Source organism: Triticum aestivum, chromosome 3B, assembly GCF_018294505.1.
Source record: "Triticum aestivum cultivar Chinese Spring chromosome 3B, IWGSC CS RefSeq v2.1, whole genome shotgun sequence".
Taxonomy (NCBI): Eukaryota; Viridiplantae; Streptophyta; class Magnoliopsida; order Poales; family Poaceae; genus Triticum; species Triticum aestivum.
In genome coordinates, this window is record NC_057801.1 from 344,922,486 (window position 1) to 344,940,059 (window position 17,574).

Below are 17,574 nucleotides of genomic sequence, written 5' to 3' on the forward strand. Positions count from 1 at the left end.
TGGCATCAACAGGGCACATAAGTGATATTATTTGTCGTCGTTGTAAGGGAAGGGTCATTATGCGAGAGAATGCAAATCTCAGCCTGTGATGATTGCTACTGAGGATGGTGGGTATGAGTCCGCTAGTGACTATGATGAGGAGACTTTGGCTCTTATTACACGTGAAGAACATGATGGAGATGATTCTGATCATGAGACGCAATACATGGCTCCTGAAGACGCTGATAGGTGTGAATGTTTAGTTGATCAACGTGTTTTGAGTGTGCAGGTTACACAAGCTAAGCAAAATCACAGGCATAATTTATTCCATACAAAGGGAGTTGTGAAGGAACATTCTGTTCGCGTCATCATAGATGGAGGGAGCTGCAACAACTTGGCTAGCATGGAGATGGTGGAGAAGCTATCTCTCACCACAAGACCACATCCACACTACATCCAATGGTCCAACAACAACGGCAAGGTTAAGTTAACACGTACTGTTCGTGTGCATTTTAGTATCTCTACATATGCTGATTATGTTGATTGTGATGTGGTACCTATGCAAGCATGTTCCTTATTACTTCGTAGACCACGACAATTTGATACAAATTCTTTACACCATGGTAGAAACAATCAGTATACTCTTGTTCATAAGGATAAAAATATTACTTTGCTTCCTATGACTCCTGATTCCATTTTGAAAGATGATATTAATAGAGCTAGTAAAGCAAAACAGGAGAAACATAAGAGTGAAAATCAAATTGTGGCAAAAGAATTTGAGCAACAAATGAAGCCTAATAATAAACCATCTAGTGTTGTTTCTGAAATTAAATTGAAAAGTGCATGTTTACTTGCCACCAAATCTGATATTAATGAGCTAGATTTAAGCAAATCTATTTGTTATGCTTTTTTGTGCAAAGAGGCATTATTTTCATTCGAGGACGTGCCTTCCTCTTTGCCTCCTGCTGTCACTAACATTTTGCAGGAGTTCGCCGATGTCTTTCCACAAGACGTGCCACTGGGATTAACTCCCATTTGAGGGATTGAGCATCAGATTGACTTAATTCCTTATGCACCATTACCCAACCGTGCACCATACCATACCAATCCAGAGGAGACGAAGGAGATTATGCGTCAAGTACAGGAGCTGCTCGACAAAGGTTATATACGCGAATACCTTAGTCCTTGTGTTGTTCCTATCATTTTAGTGCCGAAAAAGGATGGTACTTCGCGTATGTGCGTTGATTGTAGAGGCATTAATAATATTACAATTCGTTATCGTCATCCTATTCCTAGGCTAGATGATATGGTTGATGAATTGAGTGGCTCTACAATATTCCCCAAAGTTGATTTGCGTAGTGGATACCATCAAATTCGTATGAAATTGGGAGATGAATGGAAAATAGCATTTAAAACCAAGTTTGGATTATATGAGTGGTTAGTCATGCCTTTTGGGTTAACTAATGCACCTAGTACTTTCATGAGATTAATGAACAAAGTTTTGTTGGAAATATGCCCTAGAGGCAATAATAAAAGGGTTATTATTATATTTCCTTGTTCATGATAATTGTCTTTTATTCATGCTATAACTGTATTATCCGGAAATCGTAATACACGTGTGAATACATAGACCATAACATGTCCCTAGTGAGCCTCTAGTTGACTAGCTCATTGGTTGACAGATAGTCATGGTTTCTGACTATGGACATTAGATGTCATTAACAACGGGATCACATCATTAGGAGAATGATGTGATGGACGAGACCCAATCCTAAGCATAGCACAAGATCGTGTAGTTCGTTTTGCTAGAGCTTTTCCAATGTCAAGTATCTCTTCCTTAGACCATGAGATCGTGTAACTCCCGGATACCGTAAGAGTGCTTTGGGTGTACCAAACGTCACAACGTAACTGGGTGACTATAAAGGTGCACTACAGGTATCTCCGAAAGTGTCTGTTGGGTTGACACGGATCGAGACTGGGATTTGTCACTCCGTATGACGGAGAGGTATCTCTGGGCCCACTCGGTAATGCATCATCACAATGAGCTCAAAGTGACCAAGTGTTTGGTCACGGGATCATGCATTACGGTATGAGTAAAGTGACTTGCCGGTAACGAGACTGAACGAGGTATTGGGATACCGACGATCGAGTCTCGGGCATGTAACGTACCGAATGACAAAGGGAATTGTATACGGGGTTGTTCGAATCCTCGACATCGTGGTTCATCCGATGAGATCATCGAGGAGCATGTGGGAGCCAACATGGGTATCCAGATCCCGCTGTTGGTTATTGCCTGAGAGCCGTCTCGGTCATGTCTACGTGTCTCCCGAACCCGTAGGGTCTACACACTTAAGGTTCGGTGACGCTAGGGTTGTATGAATATGAGTATACAGTATACCGAATGTTGTTCGGAGTCCTGGATGAGATCCTGGACATCACGAGGAGTTTCGGAATGGTCCGGAGGTAAAGAATTATATATAGGAAGTGGTATTTCGGCCATCGGGAAAGTTTCGGGGTCACCCGGTATTGTACCGGGACCACCGGAAGGGTCCCGGGGGTCCACCGGGTGGGGCCACCCATCCCGGAGGGCCCCATGGGCTGAAGTAGGAGGGGAGCCAGCCCATAGTGGGCTGGTGCGCCCCCCTAGGCCCACCCCCTGCGCCTAGGGTTGAAACCCTAGGGTGGGGGGGGCGCACCACATGCCTTGGGGGGCACTCCTCCCCCCTTGGTCGCCGCCCCCTTGGGAGATTGAATCTCCCAGGGCCGGCGCCCCCCCTGGGGCCTATATAAAGGGGGGGGAGAGGGGCAGCCGCACCCTGAAGTCCTGGCGCCCCCTCCCCCTGCTACACCTCTCCCTCCTCCGTCACGTGCTTGGCGAAGCCCTGCCGGAGTGCTGCTGTTCCACCACCACCACGCCGTTGTGCTGCTGCTGGAGCCATCATCATCAACCTCTCCTTCCCCCTTGCTGGATCAATAAGGAGGAGACGTCACACGCTCCGTACGTGTGTTGAATGCGGAGGTGCCGTCCGTTCGGCGCTAGGATCTCCGGTGATCTGAATCACGGCGAGTACGACTCCATCATCACCGCTCCCTCTAACGCTTCCGTACGCGATCTACAAGTAGTATGTAGATGCAAACTCACTCCCTTGACTCGTTGCTTAGATGAACTCATAGATGGATCTTGGTGAAACCGTAGGAAAAATTTTAATTTTCTGCAACGTTCCCCAACAGTGGCATCATGAGCTAGGTCTATGCGTAGTTCTCTATTGCACGAGTAGAACATAATTTTGTTGTGGGCGTAGATCTTGTCAACTTGCTTGCCGCTACTAGTCTTATCTTGCTTCAGCAGTATTGTGGGATGAAGCGGCCCGGACCAACCTTACACGTACGCTTACGTGAGACCGGTTCCACCGACTAACATGCACTAGTTGCATAAGGTGGCTGGCGGGTGTCTGTCTCTCCCACTTTAGTTGGAGCGGATTCGATGAAAAGGGTCCTTATGAAGGGTAAATAGAAGTTGACAAAATCACGTTGTGGTTATTCGTAGGTAAGAAAACGTTCTTGCTAGAACCCAATTGCAGCCACGTAAAAGATGCAACAACAATTAGAGGACGTCTAACTTGTTTTTGCAGCAATTGTCATGTGATGTGATATGGCCAGAAGTTGTGATGAATGATGAATGATATATTGTGATGTATGAGATCATGTTCTTGTAATAGGAATCACGACTTGCATGTCGATGAGTATGACAACCGGCAAGAGCCATATGAGTTGTCTTTATTTTTGTATGACCTGCGTGTCATTGAAGAACACCATGTAAATTACTTTACTTTATTGCTAAATGCATTAGCCATAGAAGTAGAAGTAGTCATTGGCGTGACAACTTCATGAAGACACGATGATGGAGATCATGATGATGGAGATCATGGTATCATGCCGGTGACAAGATGATCATGGAGCCCCGAAGATGAAGATCAAAGGAGCTATATGATATTGGCCATATCATGTCACTACTTTATATAATTGCATGTGATGTTTATTATGTTTTATGCATCTTGTTTACTTAGAACGACGGTAGTAAATAAGATGATCCCTTATAATAATTTCAAGAAAGTGTTCCCCCTAACTATGCACCGTTGCTAAAGTTCGTCGTTTCGAAGCACCACGTGATGATCGGGTGTGATAGATCCTTACGTTCACATACAACGGGTGTAAGACAGATTTACACATGCAGAACACTTAGGGTTAACTTGACGAGCCTAGCATGTACAGACATGGCCTCGGAACACAGAGACCGAAAGGTCGAACATGAGTCGTATGGAAGATACGATCAACATGGAGATGTTCACCGATGATGACTAATCCGTCTCACGTGATGATCGGACACGGCCTAGTCGACTCGGATCGTGTAACACTTAGATGACTAGAGGGATGTCAAATCTGAGTGGGAGTTCATTAAATAATTTGATTAGATGAACTTAATTATCATGAACTTAGTCTAAAACTTTTGCATAATATGTCTTGTAGATCAAATGGCCAACGCTCATGTCAACATGAACTTCAACGCGTTCCTAGAGAAAACCAAGCTGAAAGATGATGGCAGCAACTATACAGACTGGGTCCGGAACCTGAGGATCATCCTCATAGCTGCCAGGAAACAATATGTCCTAGAAGGACCGCTAGGTGACGCTCCCGTCCCAGAGAACCAAGACATTATGAATGTTTGGCAGTCTCATGCTGATGATTACTCCCTCGTTCAGTGCGGCATGCTTTACAGCTTAGAACCAGGGCTCCAAAAGCGCTTTGAGCAACACGGAGCATATGAGATGTTCGAGGAGCTGAAACTAGTTTTCCAAGCTCATGCCCGGGTCGAGAGATATGAAGTCTCCGACAAGTTCTATAGTTGTAAGATGGAGGAAAACAGTTCTGTCAGTGAGCATATACTCAAAATGTCTGGGTTGCACAACCGCCTGTCCCAGCTGGACATTAACCTCCCGGATGAGGCGGTCATTGACAGAATCCTTCAGTCGCTCCCACCAAGCTACAAGAGCTTTGTGATGAACTATAATATGCAGGGGATGGTGAAGACCATTCCTGAAGTATTTTCAATGCTGAAGTCGGCAGAGGTTGAAATCAAGAAAGAACATCAAGTGTTGATGGTCAATAAGACCACTAAGTTCAAGAAGGGCAAGGGTAAGAAGAACTTCAAGAAGGACAACAAAGATGGTGCCGCGCCCGGTAAGCCAGTTGCCGGGAAGAAGTCAAAGCATGGACCCAAGCCTGAGACTGAGTGCTTTTATTGCAAGGGGAAGGGTCACTGGAAGCGGAACTGCCCCAAATACTTAGCAGATAAGAAGGCCGGCAACACTAAAGGTATATTTGATATACATGTAATTGATGTGTACCTTACCAGTACTCGTAGTAACTCCTGGGTATTTGATACCGGTGTCGTTGCTCATATTTGTAACTCACAGCAGGAGCTGCGGAATAAGCGGAGACTGGCGAAGGACGAGGTGACGATGCGCGTTGGGAATGGTTCCAAGGTCGATGTGATCGCCGCCGGCACGCTACCTCTACATTTACCTACGGGATTAGTTTTAAACCTTAATAATTGTTATTTGGTGCCAAGTTTGAGCATGAACATTGTATCTGGATCTCGTTTGATACGAGATGGCTACTCATTTAAATCCGAGAATAATGGTTGTTCTATTTATATGAGAGATATGTTTTATGGTCATGCCCCTATGGTCAATAGTTTATTCTTAATGAATCTCGAACGTAATACTACACATATTCATAGCGTGAATACCAAAAGATGTAAAGTTGATAACGATAGTCCCACATACTTGTGGCACTGCCGCCTTGGTCACATTGGTGTCAAGCGCATGAAGAAGCTCCATGCTGATGGACTTTTAGAGTCTCTCGATTATGAATCATTTGACACATGCGAACCATGCCTCATGGGCAAAATGACCAAGACTCTGTTCTCCGGAACAATGGAGCGAGCAACCAACTTGTTGGAAATCATACACACCGATGTGTGCGGTCCAATGAGCGTTGAGGCTCGCGGAGGATATCGTTATGTTCTCACTCTCACTGATGACTTGAGTAGATATGGGTATGTCTACTTGATGAAACACAAATCTGAGACCTTTGAAAAGTTCAAGGAATTCCAGAATGAAGTAGAGAATCAACGTGACCGAAAGATAAAATTCTTACGATCGGATCGTGGAGGAGAATATTTAAGTCACGAATTTGGTACACACTTAAGAAAATGTGGAATCGTTTCACAACTCACGCCGCCTGGAACACCTCAGCGTAACGGTGTGTCCGAACATCGTAATCGCACTCTATTGGATATGGTGCGGTCTATGATGACTCTTACCGATTTACCGCTATCATTTTGGGGATACGCTCTAGAGACAGCTACATTCACTTTATATAGGGCACCGTCTAAATCCGTTGATACGACATTGTATGAATTGTGGTTTGGAAAGAAACCTAAGCTGTCGTTTCTAAAAGTTTGGGGATGCGATGCTTATGTCAAGAAACTTCAACCTGAAAAGCTAGAACCCAAGTCGGAAAAATGCATCTTCATAGGATACCCTAAAGAAACCATTGAGTATACCTTCTACTTAAGATCCGAGGGCAAGATCTTTGTTGCCAAGAACGGATCCTTTCTGGAAAAAGAGTTTCTCTCGAAAGAAGTAAGTGGGAGGAAAGTAGAACTCGATGAAGTACTACCTCTTGAACAGGATAGCAGTGCAGCTCACGAAAATGTTCCTGTGATGCCTACACCAACTGAAGAGGAAATTAATGATGATGATCAAGGTACTTCGGATCAAGTTGCTACTGAACTTCGTAGGTCCACAAGGACACGTTCCGCACCAGAATGGTACGGCAACCCTGTCCTGGAAATCATGTTGTTAGACAACGGTGAACCTTCGAACTATGAAGAAGCAATGGCGGGCCCAGATTCCAACAAATGGCTTGAAGCCATGAAATCCGAGATAGAATCCATGTATGAAAACAAAGTATGGACTTTGACTGAATTGCCCGATGATCAGCGAGCGATAGAAAACAAATGGATCTTTAAGAAGGAGACGGACGCGGATGGTAATGTCACCATCTATAAAGCTCGACTTGTCGCTAAGGGTTATCGGCAAGTACAAGGGATTGACTACGATGAGACTTTCTCTCCCGTAGCGAAGCTTAAGTCCGTCCGAATCATGTTAGCAATTGTCGCGTACTATGATTATGAGATATGGCAGATGGACGTCAAAACGGCATTCCTTAACGGTTATCGTAAGGAAGAGTTGTATATGATGCAGCCGGAAGGTTTTGTCGATCCTAAGAACGCTAACAAAGTATGCAAGCTCCAGCGATCCATTTATGGGCTGGTGCAAGCATCTCGGAGTTGGAACATTCGCTTTGATGAGATGATCAAAGCGTTTGGGTTTATGCAGACTTATGGAGAAGCCTGCGTTTACAAGAAAGTGAGTGGGAGCTCTGTAGCATTTCTCATATTATATGTAGATGACATACTTTTGATGGGAAATGATATAGAATTCTTGGACAGCATTAAGGCCTACTTGAATAAGTGTTTTTCAATGAAGGACCTTGGAGAAGCTGCTTACATATTAGGCATCAAGATCTATAGGGATAGATCGAGACGCCTCATAGGTCTTTCACAAAGCACATACCTTGATAAGATTTTGAAGAAGTTCAAAATGGATCAGTCCAAGAAAGGGTTCTTGCCTGTATTGCAAGGTGTGAGATTGAGCTCGGCTTAATGCCCGACCACGGCAAAAGATAAAGAAGAGATGAGCGTCATCCCCTATGCCTCAGCCATAGGATCTATTATGTATGCCATGCTGTGTACCAGACCTGATGTAAACCTTGCCGTAAGTTTGGTAGGGAGGTACCAAAGTAATCCCGGCAAGGAACACTGGACAGCGGTCAAGAATATCCTGAAGTACCTAAAAAGGACAAAGGACATGTTTCTCGTTTATGGAGGTGACGAAGAGCTCGTCGTAAAGGGTTACGTCGACGCTAGCTTCGACACAGATCTGGATGACTCTAAGTCACAAACCGAATACGTGTATATGTTGAATGGTGGAGCAGTAAGCTGGTGCAGCTGCAAGCAGAGCGTCGTGGCAGGATCTACATGTGAAGCGGAGTACATGGCAGCCTCGGAGGCAGCGCATGAAGCTATTTGGGTGAAGGAGTTCATCACCGACCTAGGAGTCATACCCAATGCGTCGGGGCCGATCAAACTCTTCTGTGACAACATTGGAGCTATTGCCCTTGCCAAGGAGCCCAGGTTTCACAAGAAGACCAGGCACATCAAGCGTCATTTCAACTCCATCCGAGAAAATGTTCAAGATGGAGACATAGATATTTGCAAAGTACATACGGATCTGAATGTCGCAGATCCGTTGACTAAACCTCTCTCGCGAGCAAAACATGATCAACACCAGAACTCTATGGGTGTTCGATTCATCACAATGTAACTAGATTATTGACTCTAGTGCAAGTGGGAGACTGTTGGAAATATGCCCTAGAGGCAATAATAAAAGGGTTATTATTATATTTCCTTGTTCATGATAATTGTCTTTTATTCATGCTATAACTGTATTATCCGGAAATCGTAATACACGTGTGAATACATAGACCATAACATGTCCCTAGTGAGCCTCTAGTTAACTAGCTCGTTGGTCGACAGATAATCATGGTTTCTGACTATGGACATTAGATGTCATTGACAACGGGATCACATCATTAGGAGAATGATGTGATGGACGAGACCCAATCCTAAGCATAGCACAAGATCGTGTAGTTCGTTTTGCTAGAGCTTTTCCAATGTCAAGTATCTCTTCCTTAGACCATGAGATCATGTAACTCCCGGATACTGTAAGAGTGCTTTGGGTGTACCAAATGTCACAACGTAACTGGGTGACTATAAAGGTGCACTACAGGTATCTCCGAAAGTGTCTGTTGGGTTGACACGGATCGAGATTGGGATTTGTCACTCCGTATGACGGAGAGGTATCTCTGGGCCCACTCGGTAATGCATCATCACAATGAGCTCAAAGTGACCAAGTGTTTGGTCATAGGATCATGCATTACGGTACGAGTAAAGTGACTTGTCGGTAACGAGACTGAACGAGGTATTGGGATACCGACGATCGAGTCTCGGGCATGTAATGTACCGAATGACAAAGGGAATTGTATACGGGGTTGTTCGAATCCTCGACATCGTGGTTCATCCGATGAGACCATCGAGGAGCATGTGGGAGCCAACATGAGTATCCAGATCCCGCTGTTGGTTATTGCCCGAGAGCCGTCTCGGTCATGTCTACGTGTCTCCCGAACCCGTAGGGTCTACACACTTAAGGTTCGGTGACGCTAGGGTTGTATGAATATGAGTATGCAGTATACCGAATGTTGTTCAGAGTCTCGGATGAGATCCCGGACGTCACGAGAGTTTCGGAATGGTCCGGAGGTAAAGAATTATATATAGGAAGTGGTATTTCGGCCATCGGGAAAGTTTCGGGGTCACCTGGTATTGTACCGGGACCACCGGAAGGGTCCCGGGGGTCCACCGGGTGGGGCCACCCATCCCGGAGGGCCCCATGGGCTGAAGTAGGAGGGGAGCCAGCCCATAGTGGGCTGGTGCGCCCCCCTAGGCCCACCCCCTGCGCCTAGGGTTGAAACCCTAGGGTGGGGGGGCGCACCACATGCCTTGGGGGGCACTCCTCCCCCCTTGGCCGCCGCCCCCTTGGGAGATTGAATCTCCCAGGGCCGACGCCCCCCCTGGGGCCTATATAAAGGGAGGGGGGAGAGGGGCAGCCGCACCCTGAAGTCCTGGCGCCCCCTCCCCCTGCTACACCTCTTCCTCCTCTGTCACGTGCTTGGCGAAGCCCTGCCGGAGTGCTGCTGTTCCACCACCACCACGCCGTTGTGCTGCTGCTGGAGCCATCATCATCAACCTCTCCTTCCCCCTTGCTGGATCAAGAAGGAGGAGACGTCACACGCTCCGTACGTGTGTTGAACGCGGAGGTGCCGTCTGTTCGGCGCTAGGATCTCCGGTGATCTGAATCACGGCGAGTACGACTCCATCATCACCGCTCCCTCTAACGCTTCCGTACGCGATCTACAAGTGGTATGTAGATGCAAACTCACTCCCTTGACTCGTTGCTTAGATGAACTCATAGATGGATCTTGGTGAAACCGTAAGAAAATTTTTAATTTTCTGCAACGTTCCCCAACAAGTTTTACGTGCTTTCATTGGACGATTTGTGGTAGTTTACTTTGATGACATATTGATTTATAACAGATCTTTGGAGGAACATTTGGAACATTTACGTGTTGTTTTTATTGCTCTACGTGATGCACGTTTGTTTGGTAACCTTGGGAAGTGCACCTTTTGCACCGACCGAGTATCTTTTCTTGGCTATGTTGTTACTCCACAGGGAATTGAAGTTGATAAAGCCAAGATTGAAGCTATTGAGAGTTGGCTGCAGCCCAAAACGGTCACACAAGTGAGGAGTTTTCTTGGCCTCGCTGGATTCTATATGTGTTTTGTGAGATATTTCAGCACCATTGCTGCACCTCTCAATGAGCTTACAAAGAAAGATGTGCCTTTTGTTTGGGGTACCGCACAGGAAGAAGCCTTCATGGTATTGGAAGATAAGTTGACACATGCTCCTTTACTCCAACTTCCTGATTTTAATAAGACTTTTGAGATTGAATGTGATGCTAGTGGAATTGGATTAGGAGGTGTGTTATTACACGATGGCAAACCTGTTGCATACTTTTCTGAAAAATTGAGTGGGCCTAGTCTAAATTATTCTACTTATGATAAAGAATTATATGCTCTTGTTCGGACTTTAGAAACATGGCAACATTATTTATGGCCCAAAGATTTGTTATACATTCTGATCATGAATCTTTGAAACATATTAAAAGTCAAGCTAAACTGAATCGTCGACATGCTAAATGGGTTGAATTCATTGAGACTTTCCCTTATGTCATTAAACACAAGAAGGATAAAGAAAATGTTATTGTTGATACATTGTCTTGTCGCTATACTATGCTTTCACAACTTGACTTCAAAATTTTTGGTTTGAAGACCATCGAAGATCAATATGTGTATGATGCTGATTTTAAAGATGTAATGCATAATTGTAAAGAAGGAAGAATGTGGAACAAGTTTGTCGTTAACGATAGATTTGTGTTTCGTGCTAACAAGTTATGCATTCCATCTAGCTCCGTTCGTCTTTTGTTGTTGTAGGAGGCGCATGGAGGAGGATTAATGGGACACTTTGGCGTGAAGAAGACGGAGGATATACTTGCTACACATTTCTTTTGGCCAAAGATGAGACGGGATGTTGAGCGTTTTATTGCTCGCTGCACTACATGTCAAAAAGCTAAGTCACGACTCAATCCTCATGGTTTATATATGCCTTTGCATGTACCTAGTTTTCCTTGGAAGGATATATCTATGGACTTTGTTTTAGGTTTACCTCAAACAAAGAAGGGGAGGGATAGCATATTTGTTGTCATGGATAGATTCTCGAACATGGCACACTTTATACCATGTCATAAAAGCGATGATGCTGTTAATGTTGCCGATTTGTTTTTTCGTGAAATTATTCGCTTGCATGGTGTGCCAAATACTATTGTTTCAGATCATGATACTAAATTTCTTAGCCACTTTTGGAGATGTTTACGGGCTAAGTTGGGGACTAAACTGCTTTTTAGTACTACTTGTCACCCCAAACTGATGGACAAACTGAAGTAGTCAATAGAACATTGTCTACTATGCTTAGGTGTGTTTTGACGAATAATAAGAAAATGTGGGAGGAATGCTTGCCTCATATTTAATTTGCTTATAATCGTTCATTGTATTCTACTACTAAGATGTGCCCTTTTGAAGTTGTGTATGGTTTCCTACCTCATGCACCTATTGATTTGTTGCCTCTTCCATCTTCAGAGAAGGTTAATTTTGATGCTAAACAATGTGCTGAATTGTTTTTAAAAATGCATGAGTTAACTAAGGAAAACATTGAGCGTATGAATGCTAAATATAAACTTGCTGGAGATAAGGGTAGAAAACATGTTGTGTTTGCACCTGGAGATCTTGTTTGGTTACATTTGCGTAAGGGTAGATTTCCTGATTTGCGCAAATCATAGCTAATGCCATGTGCTGACGGACCTTTTAAGGTGTTAGAGAAAATAAATGATAATGCATATAAACTTGAGCTGCCTGCATATTTTGGGTTAGTCCCACTTTTAACATTGCAGATTTGAAGCCTTATTTGGGTGAGGAAGATGAGCTTCTGTCGAGGACGACTTCATTTCAAGAAGGGGAGGATGATGAGGACATCAATACCATTATCACACCCACAACCCCTACTGCTACATATACTGGACCAATTACTAGAGCTCGCGCACGCCAATTAAATTATCAGGTACTTTCGTTTCTTGGTAATGATTCTAATGTTTATGAGAATATGATACTGCCTAAATTGGATACATTTGTGTTGCTTACAAATGAAGGGCCTGGCATGGATAAGAGGGATGAACACTGGAGCAAGACCAAGCATGGAGATGATGGCATGCGCAAAGGGAACAAGAACGGAGTTACAAGTGATGATTTCAGGACTTTGAAGCCACCATAATGAGTTCATGAAGCCTTGGACGAAATATACAAGATGACACTTCATTAATTTCGTCCAGAGGCTATTCTAGGTGTTGCGTCACCTTTTTATTGGGCCAAGCCCATGTAATTTCGAAATACATAAGTACAGGCTATTTTTAGAGTCCGTATGTGTGGGGAAACAAGAGATAGGGTTGGTTTCGGACCCCTCCACCAAGGGACACGAAATTCCCCCCCTCTTCCTCCATATATACAGCCCTTAGGGCACCGTTTAGACTTTGGGTTTTGTTTAGATTAAAAGTTCGCCATAGCTGCAACTTCGTGTACTTCGTTTGTGTTCAATGACCAGACCAAGATGTCACAGAACCCCATCTTGATCAATAAAGCTTTCATCTTATATTCGCAATATCCAGATTGCAATCTCAGTTTCTTGCTTGTTCTTCGTTTGCTCGCAGGAAATAGACCCTCGTGGTCAGGTTGATCGTGCTCCAGCGTGGTCAATAACCTCTCGGAGTTGGTTTAGCGATTGCTAAGGGGCGACGTCCTCGGACGTACGTAGTCGGATCGTCAAAGTCTACTCCTCCGAAACGATAATCACCATCTCATCGTAAGATGGGACACCTTTGCCTCTATCAAAAATGCTCTTCGGTATGCAATGTTTCATTGAAATCTCCCATGCACATCCATGCTTCATGCTGAATAGCAAACAAAGTACACAAAAAACGCCAACTGTGGTGTCTATTTTCCACCCTTGGCTCCCCGTAGAACCCCGTGAAAATGCCAACTTTTATTATTATGATCGACTTTCACATCAATATGAGACTTACTATAGTTTTCCAAAGTAACATCAACATCCTTTGACCAGAAAAGGCCAATACCTCCACTAAGCCCGTCGCTATCGACGGTAAAACAACCGGAAAAGCCTAAAGTAAACTTGAGATCTTCCACACGCTTACCCTTTATTTTAGTTTCCATGACAAACAAAAGGGCGGGGCCTTCCTACTTCACAATCTTACAAAGCTCCCGAACTGACCCAGGGTTCCCAAGCCCTCGACAGTTCCAACTAAGAGCACTCATTGACTCGGGCAGGGCTGACTAGCAGCCACTGCCGAGGTTTCAGATGATGGTGGTGTTGGTTTCTTCTTCTTAGGGTCTCTTTCAACAAAGACACCACCTAGCTTTTCAGTTTCGTTCTCTCCCAACGCAGCCTTCTCCATCATGAGTTCAGTATCCGCCACAGGTTCTCCATGCTCCTTGATGGCTAGCGGGGTCTGCACCACCTTGCGATAAACTTGAGTATTATGTGGTCCTCCCTTCTGCTTATGCCGAATTTGCTGCTTAACTGGAGATGTTACCTCAGCCCCATTCTTCTGATTTGAGCTCGCCGACAGTGACTCCCTTGTGCTATGTTGTGTATCTTGCTTCTCCTTCGACAAGTTCTCCTCAGAAACATTTTTCTTCCGCTCATTAGATGCCCATAGTCTAGAACTGAATGGAAGCTCCCCATTCGCATCCCGTTTCCCAGGCGTAGGACAAAATAGATCTGAATGTCCCAGTCTGCCGCAAGAGAAGCAAAAGTGGGGTATCTGTTCATATTCGATGTCATAGCAATCCACTTTGGCCCTCTTTGCTGAATTGTAAGTGCATCTAGTGCCCCTTAGTGATTTTGGTGTATTGAAGACTTATAGGTTAAAGGACTAATATGTTTGTGAGTGTACACATGCTCTATAAGTCGATGAGGAGTTTGATATTTACAATGAATGTCGACCCCTAAAAATGTATGTCTTCAGCTGAAGACTTTGGTTCTCCTGAAGATTTTGAAAGTGAAGAAATTGGTGTGACCTTCAAGACTTGGATATTCATGCGAGGATTATGAAGCGTGAAGACTTTTGTTTTCGTAGTTTCATTTTCTCTTTCTTGCGTCGTAGGAAACATCATACTGTTAAAGGGGGTCGAGGTAATACTAAGGGAACTGATTTCCAAGTGATGCTCATCTCAAAATCCTACACCTACCCAATCCTTTCAAGTGAAGCCATTGGAAATCTCATATCAGTTCAGTCAATTTCTTCAGTGACAGAGACGAAGATATTCTGGTCTCTGAGGAATTTGTTCTGACTGAGGAGTTAGGAATTCGCCATTGCGGATTGCCTACATAGTGAGGAACATGATAGCCCTGAGGAATTTGATACCTCAAATCCGACCGTTGCTGTGCTACGCGCTAGTTGTCCAAAATATCCTACCACCTAACGGCCATATCGTTGAAGGGCATTTATGTCTTATCATGTCGGGTTGCTCCCTAGGCTCTAAATAGCCGCCCCCCTACAACTACTAGCTGGTTGGCTGCTCCGAGAGAAACTGACACTTGTCATTGAGAGCATCCCATCCTCCGAGGACTTTGAGCGAAAATCATCAAGTGAGGAAAACTCAAAACCCAAGCCCAAACACCCACAAACCCAAAGTGATTGAGCATCACTGAAGAGATTGTTCCTGTGTGGAACCGACGCTTGTTACCTTTGAGGACTGTGTATCCTCCAGACAGTTAGGCGTCATGGTCTGAGCATCCAAGAGGAATTGGATCGCTGAGTGACCAAGTTTGTGAAGGTTTGGAAGTCACCTGTGAAGACTTACCATGAGTGTTGGGCAAGGTCTGTGTGACTTTAGCTCAAAGAGAATACGGTGAGGACTGTGTGTCCGGGACTGTGTGTCCTCGAGTTTAAATACTCAGCCGCTCCAACCAGACGTACAACTGTCACAGCAGTTGAAACTAGTCTACCAAATCATTGTCTTCACCAAGTCAACTGGTTCTATTTCCTCAACCCTTTCATTTCCTCATTCGTGTGTTGATGAACCTGATCATTACTGTTTGAAGACTTTGACTGAAGACTTTCTCTATTTCCTCAATCCTATTTCTTCAGTCACATAGTCTTCAGCCTGCTTATCCTGTTATCATGCTTTCTGTACTCTGTGTTTGTTTTCATTTCATCATGATGACTATGCTATTGCTCTGTTATGCTTATACATGAGTACTTATTCCGTTGCTAGTATGTCGTTACTTAGGAATTTCTTCACCTAGAAATTCCTCAGGAACAAATTTGTAAAAATTGCCTATTCACCCCCCCTCTAGTCCACCGGATCGATCTTGATAATGGATGCTTTGTTTATCTACTTGTTTGGCAATTGCCAAACCCTAGTTATTGTTACTCAAATTGTAGGGCAGGTTAACTACCCTAATCTAGATTGGCAACCTGTCGAACTTGAGCTCCGACGGCTGCATATGTGCTTCGAAATCCTCTAGGATCACATCATGCTTACTGATGTGCCAGGGCGAGCCCTCCCACACGCGGTCGCGATCCCGCTTGGACTCAAACTCAACAGCAAACATGTTCTCCCCAAGCGGCCTGAAAACCAGCCCCCTAGGGTTACCCAAGCTGGTCGAAGGGCATTAATGATGGTGTTGATGTGGAATAGGTTGCGGTATAGAACCTTCTCCGCCAGCAGCCACTTCTCCGGTACACCCTCGTCGGAGTCGTCGATCACCAGCGGCATCGCCTCCTCTTTAGAGATGTCGAGTTTCCCAAGCGCCTGCTCCATCTGCGCCCGTGCTGAGCACGGCGAGAGAGCGCCACTGCGTTGCCATCCCTTGCCGGCGGCTGATGTTGCCATCGTCCCCGTGCTTACCAGTGCGCCTCGCCAAGGAGATCGGTGGACGCCTTCGTATCCACCTAACCCTAATTGCTGCCAAGGGTGTTTAGGGACGGCCGAAATCTCTCCCTAATAATAAAGCACAGATTGAGTCTCCGGGTTCACCGTCGCGTCCATTTTACACAAAGATCCCTGATGTTTTATTTATTAAACCCGCAGTCTATGTTATAAGTCAATGTCAATGCGAACCGGTAAAGGTGAAATAAAAAAACTGGCACCCGCATGGCCCTGCCTGGTTGCCTCCCAATCCCATCTCCGCCTCGTGCCACAGCCCGCCCCGCCTGACCACGCGCCGCCGCCGCCCCACATCCGCGACCGACCCTTGATTGCCAAAGAGCGAGAGGGGGAGCGCGGCGTTGGATCTCGGCGCCCCCAGCCCCCCTTCCCACACAGCCCTGCCGCATCGCCGCCGTGCATCGGAACCGGTGCGGCACTGACAGGGGTTGTCTGCGCAGATCAAAGTTAGGTCCTCCCCGCTGGCCTCAGGCCCAAGCCGCCGAGGAAGGCTGTTGTGCGCCGAGGACGTTGAGAGCACGAGGCGGCTGGACGATGGCTACCACAACGATGCACGAGAAGGCTAGCCCGAGGCTAATGATGTGAGAGGGTCGGAAAGGTGCTCAGTTTTATAAGGGCATGGCCAATGCGCTGCCTCAAGGGTGATGCCCCATGTGCCAACTCGGCTCGGATGATGCGTTGGCATAAAAGCTATAGCCTCAAAACCAAAGTGGGATCCTGCAGAGGAGGCTGCATCCCCGGCTGAAAAAGGTAAGAGAGAGAAGGATTTCTCACAGGGAGGGGAGGTGGCAGGTGCTGGAAGAGAGCGTAAAGACAAAAGGAGCAAAATATGATGATATCACAGGGAGTAGCTTGCATTGGACGAGTGTGGTACAAACCAATAGCTTCATTTAACTTTAACTATGTGAACAACTTGAAACCACACCATTCTAGTGCTACCATTGCTCATGCCCTAAGTATCTAAGGGCAAGTACAATGCATAGCCTTAAGGTGATGCCTCGCATGCCATGTAGGATCGGATATGACGTAAAGTAGGTTCGGATAGGGAAGCGGGATCCTCTCCACGAGGCGGGTGCTTAAAGAGAAAAAGTGTGGTCCGATGACAAAAGCTGAAAAGGTTGGAGTGAAAAGTAGAGATGCATGTATACTAGAATCTTTATTTTCTATTTTTTTAATAAGGCCCACTAGTGGTAGCTTGCATTGGGGAGAAAAAA